Source organism: Parasteatoda tepidariorum, chromosome X2 (assembly GCF_043381705.1).
Source record: "Parasteatoda tepidariorum isolate YZ-2023 chromosome X2, CAS_Ptep_4.0, whole genome shotgun sequence".
In the NCBI taxonomy this organism is placed as follows: domain Eukaryota; kingdom Metazoa; phylum Arthropoda; class Arachnida; order Araneae; family Theridiidae; genus Parasteatoda; species Parasteatoda tepidariorum.
This window is the reverse complement of record NC_092215.1, coordinates 28,591,460-28,604,504: the sequence shown is the minus strand read 5'-3', so window position 1 is coordinate 28,604,504 and position 13,045 is coordinate 28,591,460.

The window sequence follows — 13,045 nt, the reverse complement described above, 5'->3', positions numbered from 1 at the left end:
AAAGCCCATGAAAACAGATACAATTTCAGAACGAAGAGTTACAGCAAATGAGTACATCAGATGAAGTTTGTAATAATTTATTCAGAGAAAATATTTATTTGAGCATTTAGTGAAGTAATTTTGTTTCTCAATGTTGTTTCGCTATATGCTTACTAGAGATTTTATGCTTACTGGAGATTTGCTTACTTGAGCCTACTTGGCAGATTTCAATTACTCACAGCAGACAAACCAAATTCACTACTCGGTATCGGGTATCTTTATCCGGTTTTTAGTATCAAGACCTGGTACCTGGATTAGGCTAAATTTACTGTGTATTCAGCGTGGGATAACATTAATTTATGTTCAATACAACCACATTCAGATTTATAATACCTTAAAACTATTACGAATAACTAACTTATTCAGTACCTTAAAATCATTTATGAAAATAATAATCATTGTTTCAAAAATCCGTGTATAGTAAACTTCAGATTATCCGCGAAATTGGGTGGCCCACAAAGCGTAGATAAGCAAATTTGCGGATAATCTTCAATACGCTTAAAAAAGACAGCCATCGACGTTTTTTTTTTTAAAAAAATATAAATGATAAATTTCATTATACATTATTAGCAGTTTCCTTATGCAAATTTTTTATTTCTATATGAAAAAGCCTGATATGCTATTGAAAAAAGAACACAATGCTCAAAACACATGAGTTAGGCTTTTCTCTTAAGCTAGTTCTTACAGCATATACATGATTTTTAGAAACTTTTATTAGTAACAAAACTAAAAATAAACGACTAGCTACAATTCTGAAATCATGCATATGGCCCATAAATTATTCAATGCCTTGCTTCATTCTTTTTTTTTTTTTCGGGATATAAGTGTTGTGTGGAGACCATCCTTATTTGTTAGCTATGGATTTTCTAACTGATAAGAATTCTAAGAATGTCTTACATGTTGACTAAATAAATGACTGAGGATAATTCATTCTCATTCATAATATGAAGGCAAGATTGGAAAAACTAAATTTTGTTACTTGCTATTTATATCATTGCTTTAAATAACAATACGATCCAGGAGAAGAAACTGCTTTGATTGGGTGTGGAATCTATTTATTGAAATTTGAACTTCATTCTCTATTTATAGTTAGACAGCTGTAAATCATAACTCCTGTCGTTTTGCTCTTTATGAATGCCTCACCAGTTATTACCCTTTCAATTCTCCTTCTAACTTAGGTATAGCACTTGATGCTGCATTGTTTATATGTAGACCCATTATTTGATTAATTGTGAACTCCTGGGCTACTAACTTGAATGTTTGCTGGTTTGTTGTTCTCAAAACTCTTAAAAAGTTCCATCTCTATGAATTTATTTTTAATTCTAAATGCTATATTATTTATCATTGCAAAAAAAAAAAAAAAATTGAAGCGTGGATGATCCACCCGCAGATAATCGGGAGTTTACTGTATTTCTACAGTTTCTTAATAATCAAGCTGGTTTAGGCACGATATGTTTTATTTTAGTGCAAAACTTTTATTCAGGAATACCTTAGTAAAAAGGACACCTTTGCAGCAGAGAAATATAAACTCACTTAAGAGAGAAGCCTACTTCAGAAAAGGACGTACAAGTTCAAAAATTTAATGCTGAAAATCATTTTAATCAAATTAATATGATAATAAATAAATACTAAGTTAGAAATAATGAATAAGATTGATGTTTATTTAAATTTAATAAAAGCATAATGATTGAAATCCAAAGATAACTATTGAAAAATTGGATGTATTTGTATTATTCTCATACTAAATTTGCTTTCAATGTATGCAATTATTGAGATTGTATAAGCAATTATATGTTTTTAATATTTGAGTTTGTATGCGTAGTATTTTATATAAGTTATAATAGACAACATTGCAAACAGAACATAAATATATTCTTACAAATAACACAGTAATTAATCTAATGCTATGACTAATTTAAATATCATTGGAGATAATATCCATTGTAAACAAGACCACATCTTATAGCTGATAAAATATTTTTAACATAAATTGATAAATTAATTTAATAAAGTAAAAAAAAATTTTTTTATTTATTTGTAAACTACTAAAAATAAAACTCATTTTGGATACATTTTATTACATTTTTAGCATAAGTTGATTTACATTTCCTATTAAGGCATAGAGGAGGAAGCATACACAAGTAAAATTGGCCATTGGTAACTGTAATCTAAATTTTAGTTAGAAAACATATAGTGAAGCAAAAACACAACATGAAAGCACTGAAATTGCTTTATTCATGCAAATTAGTTCCTTGTTTTTTTTAATTTTTTTTAATCTGTCTCTATCTCTTAGGTGTTCAAAGTTACAAGGATACAGAGATAGATCAGCAAACTACTGTATAAAACTTTTGTTCAATGTTAGTTATAATATCCTACGTTTAACAGAAAATACTGAAATTTTTAATACTATTTATTAATGGAAGTCAAACAAAAAATTAATTTATTCAAAAGTCAACTGTTAGCAGATGAAACAGTAATAAAATTCTTTAATGTAACTAGCAAAAAATGTTTCAATTTCTCAATTTCAATTTTCTAGTACAGATTTTAAAAAAATTGTTAAATGTAACATATTAAAAAAAAAAACATTCCAATAGTTTATGATGAAAATATATAACTATTAATCAAATTCGACATTCATTTATGAGCGATCTCAACATATTTTTGTCTATTACTTACCATTATTTAATATTAACCTCTTAACGCACAGATTTTTTGAAAGAAACCGGCCAAAAAAAATCACTTTTTATAAATGTAAAAAAGCACACTTTAGAACATTGTCTTTTCTTTCGGTGGACAATTTTGATATACTGCGCTTTTGTTCCATTGAAAAAAGGCTATATTTTATTCTTGAATAAATAAGTGTTATGGCTTACAATCCTATGTAAATGATAAATATCAATAAAACAATTTTTTTTCCTTAGCTTTGTTATTTTGTACATTGTTATTTTCAATTCTCGATTGTATTTGAGTGTGAAAGATTATCGCAGCATAAAATATAACGTCGCTCGAATTATCTTGAGTGTGCACAGTTTGACCTGTTTAGCGCACTCAAATTAACTCGAACGCAGAAGTTAAGGGGTTAATTTACAAACATTTTTCTTTATTTTTATTCAGATATCAGTTTTAATTATATGTTAGATAGATTTTAATATTTGTTTAAAAAAATAGCTTTTTAGAATACACATTAAAGAAATAGGATAGTCTTACAATGCCTTTTGTACAGTGCATCAAAAAAATACGGACGGCCCTGAATAACTATTGATCTAATTATCCGATCTTCACATTCTTTGACTTATTCTGAATGATTCAAGGGGGTGGTCTCAAATACAATCTAATTAATTAATGCAGACAGTGTTTTAAGTTACAAAATCAAACACAAAAACGTACTTTCTCTGAATAAACATATTTTTTTCTTCGACAGAATCAAATTTCTAGCTCAAAAATGTAGGGGGTAGCCTCAGTCCAGAAAATATGGTCCCCATAGTTTGATCAGGAGAGCAATCTAAAATTTGGACCGCTCTCCTGACCAAACTATTTGGATCATATTTCCCAGATTGTGGCTATCCCCTATATTTTAGGTGTCAGAATCCGAATACGTCGAAAAAAAGGTGTGTTTATTGAGAGAAAGTAAGTTTTGTGTCTGATTTCATAACTTAAAATATCGTCTGCTCTAATCTATCAGCATATTTGAGGTCATTCTCTCAAGCCATTAAGATTGAATCCTAGAATGTAAAGATCATCAGATCGTTAGATTGAAAGTTATTTAAGGGTGGTCCGTTTTTTATTTTGCGCACTGTACACTTTAGTCATCAGTGTGAAAATGCATTTTGAATTTTAAATGCTGTTAACACCTCAAAATATTGTTGCACTGAATCATATTTATGGAAATGTTTTGTTTTTTATGCTATTTCTTTGTAATATGTGGGATCTTTTAAAGTTTGTAGTATTAATTGTATGATAGATCAATTGTAAATTACAGTTAGCTCAATTGTAGTAATCAAAGGTAAACTGACAATTATGAAGTTAACTGCTCTGCATTTGTTTTTGTTGATTTATTATTAAAATTAATTTCAAGATGTGTGTTTTTTGAGTTATATGATGGTTTCAAAGTTGCAGTTAGGTTACAGTAAATCAGCTTGATTCTATGGAGGAAATTGATGTTTTATTTTCATAATTGGTTTTGCTATATTTTTGTTAATAAGTGATTGTTATTTTTTGGTAATGTTTTTTCAAAAAATATTTTCTGTCTTCAATTAATAATTCAAAATATTATTTTTTGTTCATTATTTATATTTTGTCTCATATTCTCTCTTTTTGTTTATTCTTTTTCTGTTGCCTACTGTGTTCTTCTAAAATATCATGCTTGTAATGATTGATTTGATTTTCTTATCAGTGCATATGGATTTCTTGTAAGGGGTAAGAGATTATTTCATGATAATGTTTTTTTTTCATGGTAGTTAAGATCATTATATTCTTTTGTAAGTTTACTGAGAACTGTTTTTGAATGTTTTTGTGAAATTAAATAAACGTCAAACATATTGTTATTTATACAGTTTTCTTTTATTTAATTGTCACCAAAATTTCACCAAATGTTAAAATTTTATAGTTTTAAAAATTATCAAGGAGGAATATATTATTTTCCCCCTTTGAAAACTCATAGAGGGAAGGTGGGGTAAGACCAGGTAGCTACTATTCGAAAGACTGTTGAAGCTAAACTGTTCAACCTAGAAACTCTCAGATTTAATCAAGATATTTATTGTTTAGTTGTGTACAATATATCATTCTTCAATATTAATTAGTTTATTTAAAATAAAATTACAGAGAATTTCCTTATATCTATATAAAAATTACAAATTTGTTAACCTTGTAATATGTTTGCACAAAATTAAATACTTTTAAATGCTTAAAAATAAAAACTGCATAACTGATTACTCAGGGGAAAAATCGAATCAGAATCAATTAAAAAAAATTCGGATAAATTGAAATAAATAAAACAAGGGGAAAATTCATGTTTTTTTTTAACACATTACATAATACAAAAGTCCATTTAAACATTAAAAAATTTTAATAATTACTTATAGAATTAAATTTTTAAAAAAAATACATATTCTAGTTTTCAAAATAAATGCAAGTTACTTTAATTAAAGAAACTTATTAGGGTTAAAAATGATTAAAATTAAAATAAAATCCTTTCAGTGCAAAATAAGATTCAGCATTTAGTAAGAAATAAACTCCAATTTTAAAACATATTTACTTAAAATAAATTATAAGACGGGCTGAGAGAGAAAAGAAAGAAAGAAAGAAAAAAACATTAATTTTGAAGGAACTATTTTTCTTTAAATAAAAATTATGATGCTTGTTTATATTTCTTTATGCCCAATGCTTTTTTAACATGTCACTATTTACAATTAATACACATATATATCAAAATTAATTAAAATTTACATTGCTTTAAGATACTTACCTCGATTACACTTTTTTACAGTTAAGTGATATAAAATGGTAGAAAATGGTTTAAAAAATTTCTTAATGGTTATCCTGCAATTTCCAAAATTTTCAAATATTGTGATAATTTTATCTACTTGATCATCTGATAGCTTATTCTTTATTTAATGATTTCATTTAAAAACTGCTCCACCATAATCTTGAGCATGCCCAATTCATTCTGGAAAACAGTTTTTCCACAGAAGCTGTTGTTGTGGGCAGTATTAAACTTAGGGCAAATACCTTAATCTGTTTTGGGGAATTTGTTCAGATTTTTAAATCGCTTGAAAACGAATTGTTATGCATAATTTTTTCACTGCGTGAATAAAAAAGTGGTTTTTAAATCGCGTGAATACGAATCGAGATGTGTAATTTTTAAAACGCGTGAATATGAAAGCGATATGAGGTTTTAAAATTGCGTTAATACCAATCGATGTGTATAATTTTTGAATTGCCAGATAAGTCACAGTGTATGATTTTTTAAAAGGCTGAATACGAATCGTGATGAATGATTTTTAAATCTCGTTTAATGTCAATACGAAATGCGATTTTTAGATTACATGAATACGAATCACGATGTGTGACTTTTAAATTGCGAGAATCAATCAAAAGGTATGATTTTTAAAACGCTTAAATACGAATTACGATATGTGATTTTTAAATCATGTGACTGTGAAAAAAATAGATTGGGTATGTGTTCTTGAACTTGCACGTGTTCATGGAATTAAAGAAATATGTAAGTGTATTTAATTATTTTTCTGCAAAAGGGACCCGCATTAAATATACATTTTATTCTCTCTGGGAAGAGATCTGTTTTGCTAAGATACGTTAGCACTTTTTAAGTTATAAAAAAAAAATTAAAACAGAATCGAATTTCATGAGTTGTAATATTGTGTTAAAATATTAGGATATTCAAAATCATAAATGTTAAAATATCAATGTTAAAATCAGAATCACAAATGCAAAAATACAGCAATAACTGTCAAAAAAAAAACTTTCGAAGAATCTCTTATATTTCCTCTTATATATTTCTTGAAATCAGCACAAATAGAGCAAGTTAAAAGTAATCATTTTAATGCGCTTTGATTCAAAACTCATGTGCCGTGAAACTATAGTATTAAAAATATTAAAGTACGAGGAAAAGCGTGGTAATAATTACCTAAAAAACTAGAAATTCCATTGTATTTACGATGAATTCGGTATAAATAAAGCACACCAGGCAGAGAAGTGATGTATTTAAATGCGGGATTCGAAATTAAAGTGTCGCAATAGTGTATGAAAAATATCGGGAATTTCAAAATCTTGTATAATTGTGTAGCAATAATTTTCAAAATAACATTTAAAAAATACTTTGATTTGAGATAAAATAATAATAACCATGTCAAAAAGTGGTTAGCTAAATGAGCGATTCGTTTCTCACGATTCGCAATAAATCGTACTAAAAATATCGAAATTTTGAAAACCACATGGAAATGTGTAGTAACAACTGCCGAAAAAAAATCAATTAGATTTGCGGTAAAGTTTACAGAAATAAAGCACGAGTTTATTTAAATGCCCCATTAAAAACTTTCAAGACGTTAATATATATTTTTTTTAAAAAATCGCAATTTCAATAACTCATTAATATTAAAATGGCCAGCAATAACTACCGAAAAGTTATTGGATTTACGATGAAATCGGCACACGCGAAGAACGCCAAAAGTGATAATTAAAATTCATATATCGTATTAAAAATATTGGGATTTTTAAAACTATGCATAAATCCGTAGCATTAACCATCGAAAAAAAGCAATCAAAAAACTACACTGATTGAGATTGGGTGTGCCAAAAACTTTTTTTTTTTTTTTTCAAAAAAATTCCCCCCCCCCCCTTTATTTTCTCAAGTTACGGCCCCGGGCCGCATGCTATGCACCGGTTGTTATATACGGGGTTGTAGGGCAAATCACGAGAAAGATCCCGTAAAAATTGTAAAATATCTGGAAGAAATTACAATGTACATTCGCAAGGTTTTATGTATATTTTTTTTTTCGAACACATTTCCTTACGGCGATATATATATATATATGCTTTTCAGAGAAAGTTCATTTCTGTGTCATTCGTTTTCGTAGCTTANAAACGCAATTTTTTTGAATAAACATTTATTTTTTTAACATATTTGGATTCCTGACCACCAAATTGGAGGGAAGGGGGTAGACAAAAGTTAGAAAAAATTGGATCAAAGCTTAGGGAGCTAGGAAGTTTATATATTTGGCGTCGTCCCAAAAAGAGGCTATAGCGAAATTTGAAATTTAACCTAACAATACTCTAATCGCGTAATCGACAAGAGAGGAATACTCCGTTGCTAAGCAATCAAGCTCAAAGAATAAAAGAGAATAAAATAAAAACCGAAGCTATTAATCGAAGCTATTAATTATAGTAGCTAATTCTTTACAGCGATATTTCTTTTTTTTATATAATTGAAGAAATTAGTGAATGTTACGTAACATTTTAGAAAAGATTGAAAAATGTATATTTAAGAATATTGTGTGATTAATTTTTAAAAAAATCGTTTCATTCTACCAAATATGTGAGTTACGTGGCTTTCTATAGATAAACATAATTTGCAAATATTATCCTGATGTTTTTATACATTCTGAAACGGATTTTCGTAAATAAAATGTCGCTTAACATGTTCAACAGTTACGATCACCAAATATTGCTAGTGCACGATTCTTTGCTTTTTTCCTTTTATCACAAACTTATTTTACGATTCTTACCATCATTACATACATATATCTGAAACTATAGTCTCCTTTTAAACAGAATTCGTAAAGTCCTTAAGGAACTGTAATAGCGACAGCAAAACTAAGAAGATAAAGATATTTTAAGTCAAGAAGATAAAGGTATTGTGTCATCCGATTTCGTAGCTTAATTACTAGTTAGCACTACATAATTAGAATATTTAAGGAACATTTAAGGTCAACCCCAGGAACCATTAAGATTTTTTTTTTAAATTTATAACCGTCGTTGAACACGTATCGTTTTGTGTTTACGGCTACCAATGTTCAAATCCGTATCCTTAATTTTTAACTCAATCCAGAACACAAGGGAGATCTTGGATCAAGTATTGGGAGAAATTTGCCTTCATGATGAACTTTTTTGATGAAACTAACCCTCATTTGCGTTACATGGTGAAGAAAACCTCCGGCGGTTAGCCTGACGGCAAGGGGACTCTAGCCCATGATCCGTCTACTACTGAGGATATTTCACGTCAACACTGTGGTCGATGCAAGTTGGATGCGGAATTCGTATTGACCAGCCATTGCTGGGATTCGAACCCGGTTCACCTCATTAGAAGGCAAACGCTCTATCCTCTGAGTCATTCACGGCTCAACCATTAAGATTGACAAGTACGTGAAAATCCGATCATTAGAACGAAAGTTATTCAGGGTGGCATCTTTATTTTCCCCTCACTGTTCAATGACTTTTGACCTAATGATTGAATTATTGCGTACTAGGACTGTAGCTTAATGGTTCGAGGGCTCAACCTTAAATATGCAAATAAATTTTTGCGGACGATATTTTAGGTTGTGATATTAGAAACAAAAATGTACTTTCTCTGATAAACGTATGTTTCTTTCGATTGATTTGTATTTTCAACCCTCAAAATATGCCCCCAATAGTTTGGGTCAGTAGAGCAGTCGACAATTTTGCGTACAATTTCACTTTTTGCGTATTTCGCCATAACTCGGGACTTTTTAAGCGAATTGAAACGTTTTTTCATCCAATTATAAAATTCATTTATTCAACGATAATTTCATGAAAAAATGAATTTTTACTGATTATTTATTGTTTTAATAATAGTCGAACAAATTTCTACATCAGTTTAAAGAAAGTCATTCTAAATTCCAAATTACAAAATTTTAACGAAATGGGTTGAATAGTTGTTTAGAAATCAAATTTTAAACACACAATTTTTGTAAAATTTAATTATTCAGAAACTATTCGACCTATTGCTTCTTCATGATATGCTTCTCCTTTCCTTGAATGAATGTTTTTCCTTTAAAGGAAGCAATAAATAATCAATCACAAACAAACAAAAAGGTTTTGGAGGATAATGTCAGACGACTTTTATTTACATGTCCCAGTTACATCAATCATTCGAAAACGCTTCGATTGAAACAGCAGCAATTTCAAATGCAAAATTGCAAACAAATCACTGAAAAATTATGCAACAAATTGAAAGGATGAGTATTGCGTTGACAACATAATTGGAAAAGAAATGAAAAAACGATATTGATTTTGCTTGTAAAATCAAAATATCTTTAAGTGTATATCTTGACAGCTTCTTTTATTTTTTCATTATCCGGAGTCTCTGAGTTAAATTGAGATATCAAAGTGAGACTTAGTCTTCGAATATTTATTACTAATTTATTTATTACAAACTAATTACTTACTAATTATTAATAACAAATGAAATCCTCTAAAACTGTTGAAACATAAATTCTCATTTTAGTGGAGGGTTATCTAATTTAAAACATTTAAGCATACAGCTTTATACATTTTTTTTTTAAATCAGAAACAAATGTTTATACAGCATGAGAAAACTGTCAATTTATTAACCCTTTGAACCCTTTTATAAACTTTTTTTCTGACTCTCAAATTCCAAGCAAAAGTATATTTTGGTATGTTAATTAAAAATAATTAATTATTTTAATTAAAAAAATTTATAATTTAAATTTTTTTAAAAGTAGATTAAAACGAAGGGAAAAGTTTCAGTTTTGTTCCGCTTAACCCTTTAATATATTTTTTTTTCTGACGCTCAAATTACAAGCAAAAATATATTTTGGTATTTCTCAATTAAATATGATTAATTATTTTAAATAAAAATAATTAAAAAAAAAACAGTTATTTTTTTAAGTTGATTAAAATGTAGGAAAAAGTTTAGGTTTCGTTTCGCTTCGCTTAACCCTTTAAATATTTTTTTTCTGACGCTCTAATTACAAGCAAAAATATATTTTGATATTTTTTAATTATAAAAAACAGTCTAATAGTTACTAAAAAAAATCAGTTTTATCGAAATTATATTTGTACTAAAATATTTAATCCAAAAAAAAAAGTCGTTTGAATTTTTTTTTCATTCATATTCAAAAATTTATCAATAAATGATTTTGAATATTAAAGAAATTTCTATGATGAATAACTGTTTCTCTTAGATTTAAATAAATGCAAATTTGAAAAATTATTGTTTTTAAGTGAGCCTTGTTTGGAAGATTTTATCTTTAACGCAGACAAAGACATCAGTGTTTCATGTTGTATTTCATAACCACAAATTATGAAAATGCTGAAAACAATATTTTTCACTGATTTTAACTTAAATTAATACAAAATAATGAAAAAAATATGAAAAATATGTTTAATAAAAATTCTGCGTCAAGGGGTTAATACCGTACACTTTTCTTAACTTAGTATTTCTTAACTTATTGCAACGAACTTATTTAAATATATTGACAAGTACAGTGAAAATTTTAGTGTACATACATGAGCAAAGGATGAGAAAAACGCAATTTTATTTAGTGCCATAAAATAATATGACTTGTGCCATATACGCTTCTTAGGATTTAAATTGCATAAAATTGTTTCTTAGGATTTAAATTCAAGAAAGTTTACCAATCTCAGGACCTACTTTGGATTGTAAAACAGTTGTCGTTTCTTTGATTACAGATTCGTTTTGATCTACAAATAATTGTCATATGATTTTGTTTCTTTTGCTATCTGTACTGAAATCTTGTCAAATCTCATCCTCATCCGAGGTGCATATTAACGGTATTATTACTGATAAGTTAAGTTCAGATACTGTTTCCTAGCGCAATGAACATAACATAGTTTGCCTTTTTGTTTGCTTTATATGCCATAATAACCAAGAATGCTCCACTTTGGGTGGTGATTTAGTGCCAATCTTTGTGTTATAAGCTGTTCAATGGTAAGGATGAGTAATCAAAACGAACTGATGTGGGTAATGTTTGTTCTGATAGACCAGTAGAAGAAGTTGATATACATGAACATATGATGAAATATCAGAAATTAATAATGCGTGTAATATTGATGTTGAATATTTCAGTAAACTGTACTCCAGATGGATGCTTGCAGGTATCAATGAAGAGTGGAAAGATGCCAGTTTTTGCTTACACTAAAGGAATGGGACATAGGCAGGGCCCGATTATGATGTTGACCTGAAAAAACCACGCGCCAAGTGGCGAGTCAACAAAATAAAAAGTGGCGACTTAAATTAAATAAACAATCGATCACTTTTTTCCTTTTTTAATTTTTATTTTTACATCGGAACGAATTTACTTGCACGCTGAAGTCAAGACAGTATGTTTAACTAAATTTTATCCTGTCAAATTTAGTTACAACTAACTAAATAAATTTTGATAGAATATAACAGTTATAACTAACTAACAAAATTTTAATATGTTTAGCTAATGTTAATACTAGTTTTATTGTTGAATTAACTTTTTGCAGCCGTAGATTATTTTTAATATGAATTTTTAAAAAAAATATTTAATTCAAGCAAAAGGTGACTAGTAAATGAAAAAGACCTTAAGGTATAGGCCACCGACTCATTAGGTTAAAAAGTGGCCAATGGCCAATAAGTTAGAGCCTGAATCAGAGTCTACTAACTAATCAGTCTTATCAGAGTCTACTAACTGAAAATTTATATTTTCAGATCTATTATCATGGAATTTGGTATAGGTCCTGAACTTTGGTTTTGCGTCCAAAATAAAAATGTGCTGTTTTTATTATACAAAGTCCAATAGTCTCAATTAAAAAAAGCTGTATTTGTCTTTAAAAAAATTCCAAAATGTTACCAAAATCTTCACAACTTTTTAAAATAATACCTCTTTTTTGTGATAAAGAAATTCTGAATTATGAATCTCGTTTAGAATACTAATTGTATTTGTTGAAAATATGCAAGAACATTGAATCCTAATCATATCATTTATATCAATATAATATAGGAATAGAACTTGAAAGACTTTCGTTTATTTAAGTAATTAATAATAAATCAAACAATGTTAAAAAGTGGAATTATGCTCATCAAATATTGATTAATCAGTAATAAAAAAAAAGATAAAAATCAATATAACAAACAGATATTTAGTGCCTTCACAGACATTGTGTCCATGACCCAAGCCCCGTAGACCCGTGACATAATAAGGCCCTGTATGTAGGACATGGTCGGGTCACCTAACATAATGTGGTACAAGTGAAATTAAAAAAAAGCTCTTGCTTCGAAACAAATTTCCTAAGAATGATTGTTATTTTAATATGGATTATGTGTATTTGCTTATAACAACAATCTCATCCGCTATTATCAGTTGTCGTTAAAACGGACTTTTAAAGTACATTCGCAGAACAAGGCTGGTTACATCAGAAAGGATAATATTACATTTTAACAAAGAAATTTTGATGGCATTGCTCGCTTAAAGGCTTAGGAAAACCAGTGTTATCTCATTTGTGCTAAAATATGCATGTTTTT